Source organism: Aphelocoma coerulescens, chromosome 4 (assembly GCF_041296385.1).
Source record: "Aphelocoma coerulescens isolate FSJ_1873_10779 chromosome 4, UR_Acoe_1.0, whole genome shotgun sequence".
NCBI classification, from domain to species: Eukaryota; Metazoa; Chordata; class Aves; order Passeriformes; family Corvidae; genus Aphelocoma; species Aphelocoma coerulescens.
In genome coordinates this window covers 45,017,750-45,037,947 of record NC_091017.1, presented here as the reverse complement: position 1 = coordinate 45,037,947, position 20,198 = coordinate 45,017,750, and the positions used below count along the sequence as shown (strand labels likewise).

Sequence of the window (20,198 nt, the reverse complement as noted above, 5' to 3'; positions counted from 1 at the left end):
TTTTATTCTCTTTTTAAAACATGCCTTTTTTTTTTAATCCTTACAACTGCTTAAAATTAAAAAAAAAATTAAACCAAATAGAAAAAATGCTGTTCCTGTAGGGTTTTGCTATGAAATTTATAATTATTAAAAATGTGAAACAGCATATTCCACAGTGTTTGCACAGATATTTGACAGAAGGTACTATCCAACCTAAATTTAGAGTACCTTTCTGTCTTTTGTTGAAGACATTCATTCACTCATTTTGATGTTTCAATTTGGATTAACTTAAAATAATATAGAAAGAAATTTAAGCTTGAATTACTGACATACAGCTAAATTCTTCATTTCTTTAAATTGAGATCACTGATGTTAGAATGCAACTATTTCTGTTTCATTCTTGAAGTAACTTTCCTGTTTCATCTTTATTTTTCAGTGATTCAAAAGTTCTGGAAAATGTGGCCAGACATCAGATGACTAGACAGAATAGGAACAGTGAAATATTCCATAAAGATTACGTTGGTTCCCTACATGCCTTTACCTCAAGGTTGAAAATCAAATAATCAATATAAAGTCTTCAACTTTATATCTTATCTCAGATCTATCTTCAACAACACTGTGACCCAAGGTCATGGGAATAGAACTAGTTCAATATTGACCCAGAGGGAAGAATGACATTTGCTGAATCTCGAAGATTAATTTTTGTACCAGCTAATTTTTTGGGAAACTCCTTTTAGACATATCCTGTTAGATACTACAGCTGTGAACAACAATCATATCACCAATAGCATAAGCTGATTTAAAAAATACAAAAGTTTTGCCCTTCAGGAGTTTTTTTATATTCTGTTCTGCGCTGCCTTTGGCATTAGAGCATCAGTGGGTACACAGCAACACCTTTGTCTGCATACAAATAAAGAAACAAAGACTTCAGAAGTGCTGGGACCCAAATATCTTCCACAGGGTAGAAAAATAACCTGGATCTTCCTCACTGAAAGCAGCTATGCTATGTGTAGGAAGCTACTGTCTCCAATAGTTAGTAGAAGTCTAGAATTTTCTATATATAATTATGAAAACAGTGAGGGGCACTGCCAGTAGCCATTCTGTAATAATTTTTCTTAGTTCCCCTCAGAGTTCACACTCATTACTTTTCAGCACCTTTGAGGAAATTCATTTTCATATTGCTATATTCATTGAACATAATTTTCAACTACACAAATAATGAAACTACAGCAGAAATATAAGGTGTACTGACCAGCGCAACCAATGCAGTAACTATGCAAAGACTTCAATTTTGAGTTACCTCTTTCGACTCGGGAATTACACAACTGTTCTGGAGATGGAATAATTCAATCACTCTGCTCAAACCCTGCTAATGCTGAAGATTTTAGGTGTTTCATTATCTTACAGACTCTACAATAGCAATGCCCGTTTTATTTCTGAAACCTGATCTGCTTAAATTGTAATGTAACAGACTCTCAGGCTCTCTGATTCTGTACCATTTTTCACTTTCTTATTTATCTGGGGTCACTAACATAAGTAGTATCTCTGTTTATCATAATTTTTAATTCTCCTTTATTGGGTATAAATTCTACATAAGTAAAGAACTTGGCATTCTCTGAGTTAAGGGATGTGTTGGCAGATGAAGTCTGCTTATAACTGCCAAACAGAAAATTAAGCCTAGTACATGCAAAACTTCAGCCCTCAAACCAAAATAACTGATGTCCTCTGAGATATCTTTTGAGAAAATTTTTGTGATCATTTTGACAACTTGGAGATTTCTACTACACTTTCAAATTTCTTTTTGAATGTTTAGAAAACTCTTACATTTGTGGACAAATTGTGCTCTACCTGTTCCTAATCTGATTTTCTGATTCTGATGAAACATTGCCTCTTAAAAACCACTCCTAGTAAACTTTCATTAACTTCTCATGATGGCATCTTAACATATGTTCTTAAAAGGTCTTGCTATATCTGTTACCTTAAATATAATGAATAATAAACAACTGCTTAATCACGTTATGCCATTAAAATGAAATTACTAGAAAAATAAAATATGCTAGTCTTCTTGTCAGCTTGTTCTTTGGGATTTTTTCATATGCTTTATTTACATTTATATGTAGTTGTCTTTTGGGGAATTTTTGCTTCTGTAATATCAGGATTTGATACATGAAATAGAAACATATTTAAAAATAAGTTTGCTGTGCTTATCAGTATTTTAAATTAGAAGGTAAATTAGCTAATATTCTTTAACTATATTAAATAAGGCTGTTTTAACAACCTTTTCCCATAGTAATTTCCTCTGCAATTTTTAATAAAAAAGAAATACTTTTTTCACATTTTTAGAAAGACAATGCTTTCTGAAATTCTCACTACACCTGTGCAGTAAGAGACTCTAAAAAAACCTTCAATAAATCTGATTAAAATACCTCAAAATGTAGAATAATAGAAGTTGCACTGTGTACATCAAATCTGAAAGCATACAATGAAAGGAACGCCCTGCAAAGGCTTTGAGGTCCACCCAAAACGTTTTTTTTCACAAGCAGATTCTGTACAGAAATTAAGACATATCCTTTCCCCCTCCTTTCTTTCTTCTTTCACTCTATGACAAAATGTTCTCTATCCTCCGATTAGAAAAAAGCTGTCATACCTCTGCAGGTTCCCTACAGCACAGCCTTACCAAAGCCCATAACTGATCCAACAGCATTTGTCATCTCTGCACTATATTTGCTGTAATTCTCCTCCTCTGGTTTTTCTTTCAAACTAGATCACACAAAGGGTCTTTGATCAAAATAAGAAAAACAAACTATTTTAACTGAGGAAAAATGACACATAGGTATAAAGAGCTATATATAATTAATTGCTTTCCTCAAGTCATTTGAAATACTATTTGTTCTGCATAAACAGCCCTTAATTTTTTTTGTTATTAATTATATTTCATCTGATTTTTCAACAATCAGGTTTTGCCTCTTAAAACCACCAAAAATACTGTTTCTACCAAGTATGTTCAAGATGGTTGTATTAGATTTCTAGATTTTTTTTTCTTTGAAACATTTATTGATTTTATAGAATTAAATTGGAGGAAAATTTTACTCTGACACTGAATGCTTTATTCATAGTTCTATCTTTTATGATAAATTCAACAACAATTTTACCACTAGCGCAGAATCTAACATAGTATTTACTTTTTATTTGGGAAAGGCATAGAAAGAGGAAGATTTAATTCTGGCCCAAAAAAGTCATCAATCCTGGATTCTGAGATTTTAAATTCATGAATACTCCCAGACCCATTTCTAACTCCAACATTACTTTGTGATTGTTTGCTCATTTTAAAACTTAAAATATTTTATAGAGCTCCTTTTCTCAAACATAATACCAACAAATATTTTGGGACACCAGCACAACATATTTAAGTAGTCATCTTTCATGGCAAGAGAAGAAAATTGCTAAATTAAAGAAGAAGTTGAGGACATAATTACCATGGTTTATCAAATAATAAAATCCAGTTCTAGCAAATAGTGGGGAAACACTGAAAATAATTTTATGAGTTCCCTTGGCACCTTTATCTGACTCATTTTATATATTTCCTTTGCTTTATTATGCTATTGTATTGCTTTGTGCAAGCTTTTTCACAGCATAACCTGGGTGTGCTTGTATGTGTTTGTTTATACATAAATGACCTAAAAGGAGTGCATAAACAAGCATGTTCTAACCACCTCTTTCTCACTATAAAAACTGTCAAAATTCAGAAAACACTGAAAAATACTCTTTCTGTCATAATCGGAAAGATGATACTATTTGTTGTTTTTTTGGTTTTTGTTTTTTTTTTTTTTTGCATTACCAATTCTCTTGTAAAAAGGAGAAGTGAAAGAAAACTGAAAAAAATAATTAGAAATGGTCATACAAAAGAGAAAATTTGACTTGATTCAGCTTATTTTCTCCATTATCAGCATCTTGGTTTCATTCTAGTTACTAATTTCCTGTCTCTCTAAGTTCAGGTCTCACTAGACATTATTACCGTTTCAGAGAAAAAACGAGAACCCAGGTGAACACTGTCCTGTGTTGTTTCGTGTGCAGTCTGTGGGTTTATTTTTGGGTGAGACAATTATTTGGATTCTGTAGCAATAAGGATTACACCAGAGGGCAGGACACAGGTAATGTAATATTGGAAGTAGTCATGTGAAATATCATGAGTGATACAACAATTCTGAATAAAATTCAGGTTCAAAACTTTCAGAAATGTAGAATCCATCAGTTTTCTGATATCACTCACATTTAACTGCTTATTTAACTGTCTGAAAAGCAATGACAATTTTGGAAGGTGAAAATTTGAATATTTCAATACAAATAGGAAAATGATTGCCTGAAATTGCAGTTAGATTAACATGTCTATGCTGTACAAGGTTATAACCCACAAATTACATTGGGATGTTTTGCAGAACTAGCCACGAGACTTCTCATAGGTACTAGGGAAAAAAAGATGAATGCACATAGGCTTTTTTCTTGAAAGATGTATTACTTTAAATAGGCACTTTAGATATACAGGAAAAAAACAATAAGACATTAATCTGACTACCAAAAATATAATTTTACTTTAATTTTATGTTACTAATACAATTAACATGTAATGTATGTTACTAATACAATTAACTATTACATACATGTAATACAGTTATTTTCAAGGGGGAAAGAGAAATTAATAACTTCAATCAAGATATCTATAGTTTTAAATATATAATACTTCATTTATAACCCAAGTTCTTTAAGTAATAAGTTATGACATCAAGCCCATCTCAATGTGTAATTAAAGAACTCTTCCAATTAGTTAATGATAAAATATAACTCTTTCCTTAAGAATGGTCATAAGAATGTTTTGTGTCACATTTTTGCATCCCTGTTACAGGTCTCTTTTTAGCTGTGTGGGAAATTAGCAGTTTTTTCTCATGAATTGCCTCTTAAGATAATTCTTCAATATATACCTGATTTAGTCCATGGAATTAAAAGAGGACCCAGAAATAGCAAGTCTCATGTTTAATTGTGACAAGCACAACCAAATGTATGCCAGAAATTGAAAAGATACACTGTTTTATTGCTAACTCTCCTTCCAAATGGCAATTTTATAATAGTATTAAACTTCAATAAAGTTATTTTAATTAAATTTCAATGTCACTTCAGCTGGAAAAAAAAAAAATAAAAGAAGGAGAAGCAACCACAAAATATATTTAATTATAGCAATTACTGAAAATTTTCCTCCATTAGACCTTCTACCTTCATTTCACTTCATAAAATACAACTTTAGTTACTACTTATTGCTTATAACATCAATAAAATGGAGGTTGAAATTATTTGTATATGTAATTCTGTTTTAGAATTACATATTCTATTCCTGAACCTTTTGTGAAATCATGATAGATGGTAAGACAAATTTGTAACATACTTTAAAGAGGATTTTAATTTAGTCTGAAAATAAGGAAAATAATATCTATATTTACTGATGTAATCTATATATTTATAAGAGTCATTTCACCTAATGTTCCCACAGTACAAGAGTAAATGATCCCCAGTGCAATTACGGAAAAGAATTCTAGGCCTACCTCACAGACAAGTAACAGTAACTAAACTAACCAGAAAAAGCACGAACTTTTTTCAAAGTCTTAAAATATGTTTCAGCTTAAAAAGAGCCCCCAAATGTTTAAAAGCAAAGAAACTTAAAACACTTGAATTAGAATTTATGAAGGAGAAATAGGAACAGGAATGCTTCTGCCTGAGGTGCAAAGACCACATCAGATGCAAAGGACTAAGAAAGAAAACTGCTGGGTTTTGGATACCTCTAAAGAGGGAATTCTAACAAAGCAGAAGCTTTGCTCTGTTTCCCATAGGTTGTAGGTTTAGAAAAAAGTGGTAAAAGAGGGAAGAATCACTGTTCCTTATGACAGGCAACAAGGATTTAATATGGCTTCTCATTATTCCATATCCCACTATGATATCCAAATTTCTTCTTTCCAACTATAATAGCAAATCAAATTGAGGAGTTTCTAGCAACTCCAATTCTATTCACTGAAAATACTTCCTTTTATCCAAGTTTTCACTTCTGAAAACTTTCTGCAGATTTTAAAAGACCATCCTCATGTAGTCTTTGAAGTAAATATTTCAGAACGGACAGTTTAATTTTAATTTACAGCTCCTTACTTAAAAAAATACTACATGGTAAGACTGTTAAGATGTATTATACCAAACGACAAGCTATATATGAATGATATGCAAAGAGAGAGATTGCACGCATACCTGTGTTTCTGAAAAGGATTTAATAGTGATTAACTTGTTTAGGAAACGGCTTATACAAAACCAGTTGTATCAACAGCACCTTTTTCATTGGTGGATTAAAAGATATAATGAATACAATGTTTTTACAACTACCAGTCCTTACATTTGGACTTCTGCCGTATTACATAAGCAATACAGTGATGACAGTTTGCTTATACCTTGTACTATTATGGTCTATGTAGATTACTTCCAGTTTACTTATAAAACCAGCTGGGAGGGAACAAGAATATACTTGAGAGGGGTCAATTAACAGGAAGATGATATGAATTCTGAGGAAAAGCACTCAAAATTCCAGTTAGGAAAAACCCCATAACCCAACAATACATTAAAAGAACAGAGTTAAAGCCCCCCCCCCCCTTTCCCCCAAGCCCCAATTCTTCTCATTCTTTTACTGAGGGAAAGCAGCATATTTCTGGCTGTCAGCTACAATGAAAAGGGATGGTAGGTGCACATACAAAAAAGGACAGTGGAGTCCATGTGACTATTCCATCTTCCTGCTGTCCACTATCTTTTCTACTTGATAAGGTGATAAATACAATTTCAACACTCACTCCAACAAGACTCCCATAACAGAGAGAGAAACTTTGGAGGAAATAAAACAGTGACAAATACCCATAATACTGTGACAAGTTTCAGGCATTTCTTTGAAGGGATGCACTTAAATGACCGAGAAAAGGGAAACGCAATACCCATATTTAAGAAGGGAAGAAAGTACGACCCTGGGAACTACTAACAGGCCAACGTCTACTTGGGAAAAAATTCTTTATTTCCCCTCTAGGAAAAAATTCTTTACTGTGAGGGCAGTGAGGCACTGGAATAGGTTTCCCAGTGAAGTTGTGGATATGCCATCCCTGGAGGTGTTCAAGGTTGTATGGGGCTCAGAGCAACCTGATAGGTTGAAGGCATCCTTGCCCGCAGCAGGGAGGTTGGAATTAGATGATCTTCAAAGTCCCCTTCCAACATTTCTATGATTCTATGTCCTGACTCACACTTCTGGTAGGGTCTTAAAGCTTTTCTTATCATCTTTACAACTTGGTTCAGGTTCCTTCCTGGTCCTGGAAGAATATGGGTCAAACAGATACTACCTTTCTCTGTCATCTGATCCAAGAATCAAATGCACAGTATCTGCAGATCAGGCCCTCTCCAGGAGGCAGTATCATGGTGTATAAGAGAGGAAAAGACATTTAGCTTGATATTGAAATCCTCTCATTCCCAGTACACAGCATGAATGATTGATTGAAGAGTATCTTTGAGCACAGGCCCAGATAATAAATGCTACTGTATGATGAAGAACAGAAGACGTGCAACTATTGGTAAAGAAGACTGTCAAATCAGTCTTCGCATGATAATCCAGTGCCAGTGAAGGGCAGGATGATGCAGTTTTGCATCTCATTATCTTCAGTTTAGTCAGATGAAATTGTATCAAGAGGATTGCCTCATTCCCCACAGTGCCTGCATGGCCCTGGAAAGTTCCATTCTTTACAGCATGATGTAGAGAAGGGAAAAAGAAAGCAGGTATCTAATCAGAACTGATCCTTTTCCTACAGTTCTGGTAGCCTTTCGAGGCATCAAAGCCTGAGAGATCAATGCAATTTGGCTGCACTAGAGCAGCTGTCTGGTTCTGACATCAGATGAGACCTCTGAGACTGTGAAAGAAACAAGCTCTAGAGCTGATCCCCTTGCCCAAGTTTTGAACCACAGGTAAAATTTTGGCCATGAGATGCTGAGGCAGCACAAACACCAACAGAATAGGTTGAAGCAGGATGTGGTTGTCCCAGATAGCATGAGGCCAAAAAGGTCTTTAGAGAAGTCACCAAATGCTAAGGAGGAAGAAAAGGTAGCAAGATATAACAGAAGGAGAAGGATTCTGTCTCAGTAGGGTTGGCAAACAGTGAGGCAGGAGCTGAAGTAGTGGTGATGTTCCATTTTGCAAGCCAAACCCTCAGCAAACAGAAGGAGCAGGTTAGAGAGAGTCCCCTGTGGATACTGAAATGGAAGTCTTCCTTCTTTGAAGTTGTGAAGCATAAACATGTGCCTCTGTAAGAATGTATACATGACTTCTCAAAATTCTCAAAGGATATGCAGCATATATCTGTACATCTGTATTCACACAATCATACACACATATGACTTATAAAATGCATCTCTTTCTGTTAGTTTCTAGAAATATTAAGATATAAGACCCAAGCAAATCAAGAGACTACCCCAAACTTCACAACATATTTTAAAATATTTTTTATAATCTCACTATAAAGAGAAATAAACAAGATTACTCTATGAAGTGGGTTCTATTATCATTACAAGAATGGCAGCTCATCAACACATTAGCTGTGAGTGAATGTTCATTTTCCTTTCCTTGAAAGTGTCTATAAACCATGACAGAACATTTTACTATTAAATTATAAGTGCCTTAGAAGTAAAATAAAACCTCATAATCAATTTACTGATTTATGCACTTAAATACCTATTTATTAATAATTCATATGATATCAAGCTTTTTAACATATATTGTAGCACCTCTGCCTTGTCAAAATTAACTAAGCAGTCCTTCCTCTTTCAATTTTTAAAGAATGCACATCTGTGCAGACTCACATGAAAACTGACTGTACAAGGTGCAGTAGGAATTGCCACACAAAGGATGACACAACAAGGCTTCTACTATATCTTTTATTTTCAGAAATAAATAATGTCAATTTCAGACTAAGCCCTAGTCCTTTAGGAATTTGATGAAATCTATGCTAAAAATCACTCCTAAAGTTGTTTATTTGCTACTATAATTTTTATCAAGACTGACAGGCTGTCAGCATAGCTGATGAAACACAATATGCAGAAAGAACTTCAGGTACCTGAATCACAATGCCATAAAATAGAAATTGAAGAAAGTAAGAATTCTGTTTTAATTACACTTTGTTCAAAATATGTATAATGTTAAACCTAATTATTTAGTTCTCAATGGAAAAGGGTGAAATTTGTGGGCCATAGTGGTAATATTACTAGAACACAAGGCTTATGAGGAGCACCTGAAGGAGTTGAGGCTGTTCACCCTGGAGAAAAGGAGGCTGAGAGGAAATCTTATTGCTCTCTACTACTACCCGAAAAGAAATTGTAGCAACGTGGGGGTCAGTGTCTTCTCCCAGGTAACAATCATCAGAACAAGAGGAAATGGCTTCAAGTTGCACGAGGGGAGGTTTAGAAGGATATTAGGAACAGTTTGTTCACTAAAAGGGTGGTCAAGCATTGGAACAGGATTCCCAGGAGAGCGGTGAAGTCACTGTCCCTGGAAGCGTTCAGAAAATATCCAGATGTGGTGCTTAGAAACGTGGTTTAGTAGTGAAGATGGCAGGGCTGGGTTAATGGTTGGGCCTAATGATCTTAGAGGTTTTTTCCAACCCTGATAATTCTATGATTTTATGCTTAATTCCTAATGTTTTGCCACTGGGAGGAAGTGCAGAGTTTATACTGAGCATACACTAAGAGCTAGAATGTAAAGATAAACCAATCTGTATGAACAGTTACAGGATTGTGTATGGGATACAGGATAGATGTAGTATGGCATAGGGTTGAGACCAGTAAAATTTTTTTCCCCTTATTATGACCCTGCTATCGCTCACCTGCAAATGGCTGCCACTGTGGCCAGGACACAGAGAACTTTCCGGCAGGGCAGGTGGAGAGGCCAGGACAGTCACAGCCAGGTGCCTGCAGCCAGGGGAGCTCCAGTCAGGCAGACCCCGGAATTCGCTCCCTGGCTGGCAACTGAGGGGGCCTGGCACACGACAGTGGGAAAGGCTGCTGGGTGCTGAGGGTGACGGCCAGGGCCGAGGCGGGAGAGCTGAGATCTTAAACCTTCAGTGTACCTAACAGCCTTTCACTAATGCCAGGCTTGAAGAGTTTTATCTGGAGGCTTAGTGGACCACAAGTCAATTCTTTAACTTAAAAAAATAGGAGAAAACCATAGGCGCTAGACTACCGGGCAGTCCCTGTCAGGAAGCTGTGAGCAGTCAGGTGGCTGGGCCCTCTGGCTGACCAGGGAGCGCTGCCGTGTAAGCTGACAGGAAAGCAGACAGGTTGCCACTTGAAGCTTCCTACCTTTCAGCAGAAATGTACAGGAACTGACATGCCTCCTCCAAGTGCTTCATTTCTGATGAACGAGCACACGCTTACCAAAGGATGACACTTCACTGAAAGCTGACTTCCTTGAAGTGTAAAATGTCATGTGGAAACAGAGATGCATCTGCTGGGCAACAATATGCATATGAAGCACAAAAAAAACTTAGAAGTAATTGAGATTAAAAAAAAAAAAAAAAAAGAGAGGAAAAATTGAGCTCAGAAAGTCAAGAGACAATCTACTTGCTGACTATTATTTTTCCATTAATAAATCTTATTCTGTTATTACCCTCCCCTAACTCTTGTTTTGTGTCACAGAAACACTGAGGAGCTATTCCTAGCAAGTCTGAAGTCTGTATCCGGTTGTTTGTTTTTTTTTTTCATGAAAGACAGGAAGGGAAGAATGTAAGGGCAAAAGCTGATTGACGTTTAAACTGTATCTGCAATAGTACTTGCCAAGAAATGGAGAAGTAAAAAGTGAGCAAAAGCCAGAAATGAGATTTTTTTTTAAGAAGTTCAGAAAATATAGTAGCACATATGTTCTAATTGCTATTATATTGTTCAAAATTAAGAGTAAATGACATGAAGTAGGACAAGTCAAGAAAAATATAACAGTGAATGAAAAATGCAATGATCATTCAGTTAAGATCAATAAATTACATCTCTGAAACCTTGTTTCTCTGTATCATTCCAAATATGTGGTGAAATCTGAGATCTAAAAGATGAAATCTTACACTACAGACTTATCTTCTATACTTGTTTGCTCTTCTTAATCTCAGAATACCATACTTTTTGAAGGCCTGAATTTTGGTTTAAGTTGGTTGCGCTAGATATGCACGTGACTATTACCAATAGAAGCAAATGGTTATTTATGTACAGTAATTTAATTCTCATACATGTAATTTTAAACACGAATATTTCTTAAAATAGCTAAACTTGGAATACCTAAAATGAAGCCAATCTTCTAAAGCAGGGAAAACTGAGAATATCTATAATCCAGCTGAAAGTGCATCAGTATCAGTGAGATCTTTTTGGAGAGTATCTGTGTTGCTGCTATAGTGACATGATTGTTTTACTTCCAAGTCTTTTATAGGCATAGGTGAATTTAAAAAACCTGATTATTTATGCAGGTCACTTTCTTTGTACTCATTTCACCAATAATTAAGAAAATTTTAGAATAGAATCAGTATCTCTTTTAGCTTTAGTTCTAATATGACAAAATGACAATAGCAAAATTTACATTCATACATTATAATTAGTAGTGGAACAAAGCCTGTTCCATGATTTCTGCATAAAGTTACTTAATGTGAAATAAATTCACTTAGTATTAATGAATACATAATACTGATTGCAGAACTATTATGACTATACATGTTGAGTATTACACTGACACACTCATCAGACCATTCATGCATTGAAAACAGTATTTTCAAATATTACTGCAATTCTATATTCTTTATATTTATCATTTATTTCTTTTGAAATATATAGCTCTAATATATATTTCACACAACAGATTTCTAGACAGACTAGAATTATTCTAGAATTTACTAATATTTATTATTTAAGACGGGCAAAGAAAAATTTTAAATCTTAACAGTTTTAAATAAAATGTCTTTCTGATATATGCCAAAGATGCCACAGGATGCAAAAAATAAAAATAAAAAGGTGGGATTTTTCTCTGCCAAAAAGCTTTCCTTTTAGTTTCTTATTTTTTCTTTCCAGACTGTAGTTTTTGCACATTAAACATGCAACACATTAGATAGAAGACATCTCTTTTTTTTATATGTTGAGTTTTTAAAATTCTAAATCATTATGATTGCACACCTATATAGATACTACTGTTATCCTTTATTTTTTTTTCTTAGTAAGGTATAGCCAACATCCAAATTCAACCCATATCGCACAGAAGCAAATTCTTTATCAAAGAGAATAAAAAAAAAAAATCAGTTCAAAATTGGGAAACCTCATCAATAATTTTTTCTTGAGATAGGACAATAAACATCTTATAAGTTAGTTGTAAACCAAACTGAAAACAAATTATTTAATAACTATTTTCCTGTGTTTTGGAAGAGGACATTTTGGCATTCCTCTGACCAGTCATATATTCTTGCTAACAAGGACAGTACAGCCTTAATGATCTGAAACTCGTTTATCTGGGAGACATAAGATTCAGTCACACAAATGGATTGTTGATAAACTAGGGTCATTGAGCAAAAGATCCTGCAGAGTCTGTAAACTCTGCAGGATGGAAACTCTCTCCTGCAGAGTCTTTCTTCTGAGAAACAAGTAAACTCTGCAGGCTCAGACATTTCTGTACACAATATTTTATACACAATAAAACAGATTTATTGAAGCAGTCCCGACAGACACACCAGAGTTTGAGATAACTATGTTTTGGTTATCACAATTATACAGTTAGATGTGTGCTGTGTTTTGTTTGTTGACTTCTTTTTTTTTTTTAGTTAGTGCTGCTATTTCATTTTTAGATTTCATTTTACACTTTAAGGATTCCTCCCATTTTTCCCATTCTTACTTATACTAGACTAAAAGGCAAAATCTAGAATAAACTTTATTACGCAATGCTTTACTCCAAGAGGTGAAAAGAGGCAAGGATCAGTTACAGTCAGAATTTGTCTGTATTCCCTACTGACTTCTCTCTATGTTCACTGTTTTAATACAAGGGGAGCAAAAAACCAGTTCACCTGTGACAAGCACAAAGCATCAACGTCTATAAATGACTGAAAATGCTCTAGCAACATAAACAGTATATTACATTAGAGAAAAAAAGAAAAGTTCTACCTTAATATGAATGATTTTCCTATAATTTCAAAGTATTTAGTTTTTAGAGAAAATAGAAGAATCTTCCTGCAGGGGATGTCAAAAGGTAGAACCATCTACTATTGTAATACCCTATAATAACCAAGATAAGTGAGATTTAACAACTCTGCAGGACTTAAGTTTATATCCTGCTTGGAAATTATAAAGTAGAATTGCAGACAGCCCTCTCTTTTTCCTGTGGCTCCTGTGAAAGAGTTGTGTTTTTTATTACATACTGAGCCTTTTTACCACAACACAATGCATTTCTGATATTGTTGATCATGCATTTTAAGAATTTAGCTGTACTGAAAACAAAAAGTACATTTTTGGATAGATTTAAATCAGAAACTACACACTAGGAAGCAAGAAAAAATAATTAAGAATGTTTTGCACATGTAGATTAATTAAAAGTGGCTTTAGGTAGCAAATATTTCAATTAAAATGGAAACTGGAAATTTTTGAGTATTTCTTGGCAAAATCTCTGCTCTTCACAGCTGACCTATTAATTCGTATCAGCAGAAAAAAAAATCTCCCATGAAGACACTCCAATTTATTTTTTTTAAACAAATTACAATATTTTAGCATACCACAAAGGAAGCCAAGGTAATCTAATGTCTTCTAGACCTGCCTGAGAGTAAGTTTCTGTCCAGCTATTCAGCTGCTTTAGCTAGTGTAGAAAGCATATTCATATTCCACTGTACAGCTGTAGACCCTGTTTGCTTAGTATAGGCCATCCTCTTTACTTTTTTTACTGGAGCAGTATCTCAATTTCCTCCCAGGCATTTTGCACAGGAAGAGACAACAAATGGAAAAGGACGGGTGACAACTCAGCTGGCAGGCTGGTGCAGCATTCTGGCCACAAAAACAGCTGGCAGTGACAGAAGCGGGGGGGAATTTAGACACAGTTGAGGCAGACATGAAGACTGATGGTAGACTGACTAGTTGAGCTGGGTAAGGGCAGAAGTCATGTGGAGGTGGAGCAGACTAGGCTGATTTGGAATTTGGGGATAGGCATAAATAACTAGGCAGATAAAAAACCACGTTAGGCAAAGCACTGGAGGCTAAGGAAGAGGAGGGAGCTTTTGTAACAAAGCAAAATGGACAGTTCTAAATGCATTTAGATGAGTCAGCAGCACTGATTGTCACATATGCACATGTGCACACACAGATGGACACATCTATACTGCAATGACATTTTTCGAAGGCATAAATTTTTTGGTCAATCTCCCATTGGATTTTGGAACACTGTAGCTGACAACACTAAAGTTGCTCCTCTATCAAGGAAGAGCCCTATCTGGAGTATTTTATCTGAAAATCCATAACTGTGTATAGTGTATATTAGGACAAAAGTGGCTTTCATTTTAAAACAGTTCTTAATACTGAAAGAGCTAAATATTGGGAGAAAAGACTGCTTTTCTAAATTGTAGTGTTGTAATTTTTTTTTAATAAGGGGATAAAATAAAAAAAATCCCCTGAGACTCAATTAATTCCAACTGAATTCTTAAAGAATATATGAACTGAGTGTAATTGTTTTGGTAATTCCTTTAGTCTATTTGCAAATATCTGAAAATGAAGAAAATAAACTACCTTCTATTCAGTATATTTAAGCAAAAATACTTCAAAATATATGAAAAAAATAGCATTACAGAAAAGCCTTGGATCATTAGGTTGATTTTAATTAGAAGGGAATATAGGCACTAAGCCTTAAGAGTTCTAACCCCTAACTAGAATATATGTTATTTCTATTTGTAAAAATTGTTTACTTGAAGCCTGAGCAGTTATCTTGAAGCAACTGAGGATATTTAAAATATTTCCCTTTTCTATCAGACCTGTTAATTACATTTTCAGTTTATGTCTTACATTTTACTGAAAATGTCCCTGGATAGCCAGTTTCTTCTGTATTGAAAAAAAACCCCAACACCATTAGTGTGTACTATGATAATACATATGATGAACAATTCATAGAATCATTTCATTTTGGTTGGAAAAGGCCTCTCAGGTTACCAAATCCAACCATTAACCCAGCACTGCCAAGCTCATAATTAAACCATGCCCCTATGCAACCCATCTACACATCTTTTACATACCTCTAGGGATGGTGACTCCACTACTTCCCTGGGCAGCCTGTTCCAAAGCCTGAAAGCTGTTTTGGTGAAAAAACTTTTCCTAGTACCTAATCTAAAGTTTTCATGGGACAGCTTGAGGCCATTTCTTGTCCAATCTGTTGTTACTTGGAAGAAACCAACTTTCACCTCATTACAACCTTCTTTTGGGTAGTAGTAGAATGTGATAAGGTCCCCACTCAGCCTCTTCTCCAGGCTAAATTATCCCAGCTCCCTCAGCCATTCCTCATCACACTTGTGCTTTATACCCTTCAGGAATTTGTTCTTTGGAAATGCTCCAACACATCTGAATCAGGGACTGATCGTGATCAATTAACAAGCATCTATATTTATGCAGATTACTAAGTTTTGCTTTGGAGTGTAAATTAATTGATCAAAACTAAAAAAAACTGTAACATGTTGCATTCTTAGGCAAAAGAATGAAGCATAAAGAAGAATTTAAACCAGGGAATGTATTTTGTAGAACTATGGTTGTTATCTAGATCAGAAATGATGAACTGCTAGAATCTCTGCACCGTTTGGTAGTGGCAGAGATTTGCAGTGGTGCTGATGCTGACAATGCCTTATAAAATTAGTTTGCTACTGCTCTCAGGAACGATTTGTTGCAAATGACCTTTACTTGCTGAAGACGAAGACAAAGAAAGGACATGAGATAAAAATGTGGAAATCAAAACCAAGGTCAAGTAAAAAAAACCTGCTGAGCAACACACTTTCAAATCAGTGATAGGCAGTGATAGGCTTTGCAGAGGTCAGTCTATAACCACATGGATCTATAGGATAAGATGGGCCTAGTAATTGTTCTAGCATGTAGCCTGCAAATTTCTTGAAGCAGAGGCCCAAGCAGATTTACATGCAATGAAAGTTTTATGTAAAAATTGAATCATCTCCATACAGTCTTTCTATTAAAACTTAATATGTGAGATTATAAGAGGAATAGCTATTTTGCCTTTTACCTACATGGTTTGTGCTTGTAAATTGTAAACAAATATAAGAACACTAACACTCATCCCTAAACAATCTTTCAGTCCATTGCAGTAAAAGCAACATAATATAGACTAAGTGCTTATTTTTTCAGATTATACCTAATAACCTATAATGTCATTTTCAGTCACAGTTCACTGGAGTTAATTTAAAAGCATAATATTAAAATCAAGGTGTCTTCACAATTAACTAGGCATTAAATAAAAATGTGGTCTGACATATATCGAGTTAAATATATGCAAGTAAACCCTTGCAGGCAAATGAGAACAGACTTAATAAAAATTAAAAATGAACACTGTGTAGGTGTACACTCAGCAATGTGCATTATGACATCTCAGTTGCTAGAGGAGAGCAAGAACAATTGCACCAAGTTTGTGTCACTGTGAAGAATATTCAGTCAGAAGTTATTTTTTGGAACTGACAACATTTAAGGAATTTTTACAAATTAGTTATCTCTGGGCATATTTTACAGCAATCTGTGGTGTAGCAATTTATAGTTGGGTACTTTCTGGAAAAAAAAAGAACACTGGATAGAAAGTCATCCTTTGAGCTCTTATATTTTTTTCATATCCTTTCATCACTAGTAGCTTTACTCATCAAGAATAAGATGAAGCAGGTTAAGTCCTCCCTGTGGCTAAAGTAACTTAAACCTAAAGTCCACTATATATGTATTTAACTTTTTAGGAAATAAGTTTCCCATTGTATTTGTCTTTTCTATTACCATTACTGAGCAGAACTGTGAATAGAATCTAGAATCGTTAAAAAAGGGGAGAACCCTGCAGAAAGCAGTTCTTCTTACATCAGACTTATTATCCACTTGTTTTACATAAGTTTAAATGTAACTGTATTTTAGAAGAAATTAAACTGAATTTGCCAAATTTTAGAAGGCAGGGAATTTTACTTTGATTATGTGGTCAGTTATTGCTTTACTACTCTCACATTTTAGTGATTCAATAAAACAGTGTTAATAACACGTAACAGAAGCTCCCTCATCTGTTAATCCTAGTTGTTTATTTCCTGCCTCTCAGAAAAAAAATGAAGTATTTTAGTGATGATCATGAAATTTCATCCATTCTCTATTTTATCCTTTCACATCTGGCTCAGAGGACGATACAGAAAATGGCAGAAGCTATATCAATGTGTTAACTGTACATATATGTATATATTTCTTAAAATATGTTCAGTTTGTCCTCAGCATATTTATTTCAGTGGGAAAACTATTTGAACTGTTATAAATACAAAGCTAAGTGGAAAGAGGTTTGTGGGTTTTTTGTCCCTAGAACAAAATTGTTGTAAAGCCAGTAAACTTTCTTTGAAATGTTTTACTTTTCCTTTGATATTTCTGAAAACAGACTTAGCTTGGGTAGTGAACTTCTGGGTCTAATTTAATTATGTTGTGAATTGGTGTGAAAGTTTGCTACAGTATAAATGAAACTTGTTTAAAGCAGTCTCAACAGAGGAAGCATGAAAGGATGACGTACATCAGAAATGAGCTTTCTGTGAGGTTTGCAAAGCTGACTCCAAGAAGGTGTTTCTATACTGTTTTCTTTCTACTGCAAAAATCTCATACATGCCTCTATTAACACATGAAAGAAGAAAAAAACATGAACTTAGGCTGGAGGACTCAAAGCAAAATAATACTGTACTGCCAACCACTTGTTTTGTACTCTAGTCTGAGCCAGAAGCTTCTTGAAGACTAATAGCTGCTGCAAGCTTGAAACCTCTGGGTAGTTTTACATTTTCCAGTGTTTCCACAGGGTAGACTCCACTCCACAGTACTTCTAAATGAGGGCTATACTTGAACACACAACTGTGCATTAAGAAAGGTGTGGCAGAGTAACATCTCATTCACTGGACACCTGTGAAGTATCTGTTTCAGCTGAATCCTAAGAGTTTCAGATGCAAATGCATCACTTGAAACAAAAAAACAGTGAGCAAGTACGAATACTGCAAGCCTGAGGAAGCGGGTGGTATTTTCTAGGTTATATTTGTAGTCACTGTATTTGTTTCCTAGGTTGAAAATTCGGGTAGATCTTTTTATTTCCAAATCACAATACTAGATAAACTAAACATAAGTGTAAAAAAACGCCTTTCAGATAATGGAAGCAAGTTGTAATATCAATAGGAATTTTACTGTATCCATAGCTCAGGATACCCTATCTCATCAAGGTGAAAGCAACAGTTTCATAATGACCCAGGGCTTGAATTAGTAGTGTTGTAATAACTTAGTAATGGGGGAATTTGATGAGTACTATTGTAACAGTTTAATAATGGGGGAATCTGATACCAAATGAAATATTTGTTCTTACAGTCTCTCTGGGTGAGAAACTTAACTGAAAAAGCAGGGAAGAACCATAGCCATTCCCAGATAAATGGATTACTTTCACCATCACCTCTATTGAAAATGTTTAGCTAAATGAACAATTCATAAAATTCCAAAATAGAAAAATTGGCAGAATTGTTAAACACAGGAAACATGGTGGTTTTGATTCACAATTATCACATATAAGAGTACTTTATCTCACTTTTCAAGATAACTGATTTTAGACACTGCATTGAGCAATTAAAATGTCATCTAGATATTGGTGAAAATAGTAGGAATAATCTGTCTACTCTGACTCAAAGAGTAAACTAGAAAATTATTTAATGTTTCTGAAAAGTGTAAAACCGCAACATCATAAAAGAGTCATACATAAATCATTGTCTAACTGAAAAGTCATTTTAAGGTGAAATAAAACAGGACTTCCAAATCTCTGTTTTCATTCAAAGGGGAAATTTAATCTGCATCTCTTAAATTTCCAAGAACTTTGACAATATAAATGGATTCTAATTCACAATAATAAATTGCTCTACCTGTAAATATCTAGGGATATTTAACTATAATGCTCCATATACTTCTGTGTATAGTATACTTCCTAGAACTGATTTCTGGCTGACATCTTAATATGAGAACGAACTGATCAGTTTTAATAGAAACACATTAATATGATTGGTGGATGTACAATAAAAGAGGTCCAGAAGTTCATTTATCTCAATTAAGACATTTAAAGGCTAGTGAGGAAAATAGAGAATATTTTAGAATTTTGCTCCCAAACCCCAGAAACCACTGCTAGTAAATTCTGCTTTGACCCAAACACATGACCTTTGAAGCACACAAACCAAGAAGAAAATCTACACTTCTTGTTCAATAAAGTCAGAAATATAATTGTACTATTTTTCTTCCACTTTTTCCACTTTCTTCCACTCAGATTCTACATCAAGATTTCCTCTAATATACAATTATCACCATATGAAACTACTACAACATAGGATAAAGAAATCGCAAAGGCAAAAAATAAGTACAGTTATAAATTTTAAAAATATAAAATTACATATAAGTTAAAAGGATTAAGGTTTCAGATCTGAAAATCTATATTAGGATGAACTATATAAAAAGTAGAGATCTGATGTGAAAGATAACACATCCTGTCTGGCCACAGGTATGGTTAAATAACATAGATTATATGTCTAGGTATAGAAATAGGCCTTACTAGAAAAAAAAAAACCAAACCAAAACCAACACTTTTCATCTAGTTGCTGTTGGAATACAACCAAGCTTACTTTAATGTATCAGCACTTCTTCTACTATTAAAAATGTCATTGAGATTATAATATTGTATTTTCCCTTTTTTTTTTTCTTTTTTTCAGAGAAGGGTCTACTGCCAATTGTGAATGTATTTTGTAAAAAATATGATTTGGTTTGCTAGAATGCAAGCTCATCCTAAATTGATGTCTTGCATTTTATGTCTGGCAGTTTTCAGGGGGAACATTACGTAGATATTTATTAACAACAACAAAGTCTGTTTTAATTCTTTAAAAAATATGACTATT

The 20,198-nt window shown here is 34.4% G+C and overlaps 1 protein-coding gene across 30 annotated transcripts in view; it reads right to left on the bottom strand.

Annotated features, from left to right (window-relative positions):
- The window catches only part of TENM3 (teneurin transmembrane protein 3), a 1,310,258-nt gene that overhangs the window by 851,188 nt on the left and 438,872 nt on the right, over positions 1–20,198 (bottom strand). For 2 of the 30 annotated variants that reach the window (XM_069013788.1, XM_069013791.1), the window contains one exon: positions 10,387–10,534. The exons of 26 other annotated variants lie outside the window; for them this stretch is intronic. The gene's annotated coding sequence lies outside the window, so the exon portion shown is untranslated. The remainder of the gene's footprint in view (positions 1–10,386; positions 10,535–20,198) is intronic. 2 more of the 30 variants (XM_069013786.1, XM_069013790.1) reach the window with 1 other exon arrangement.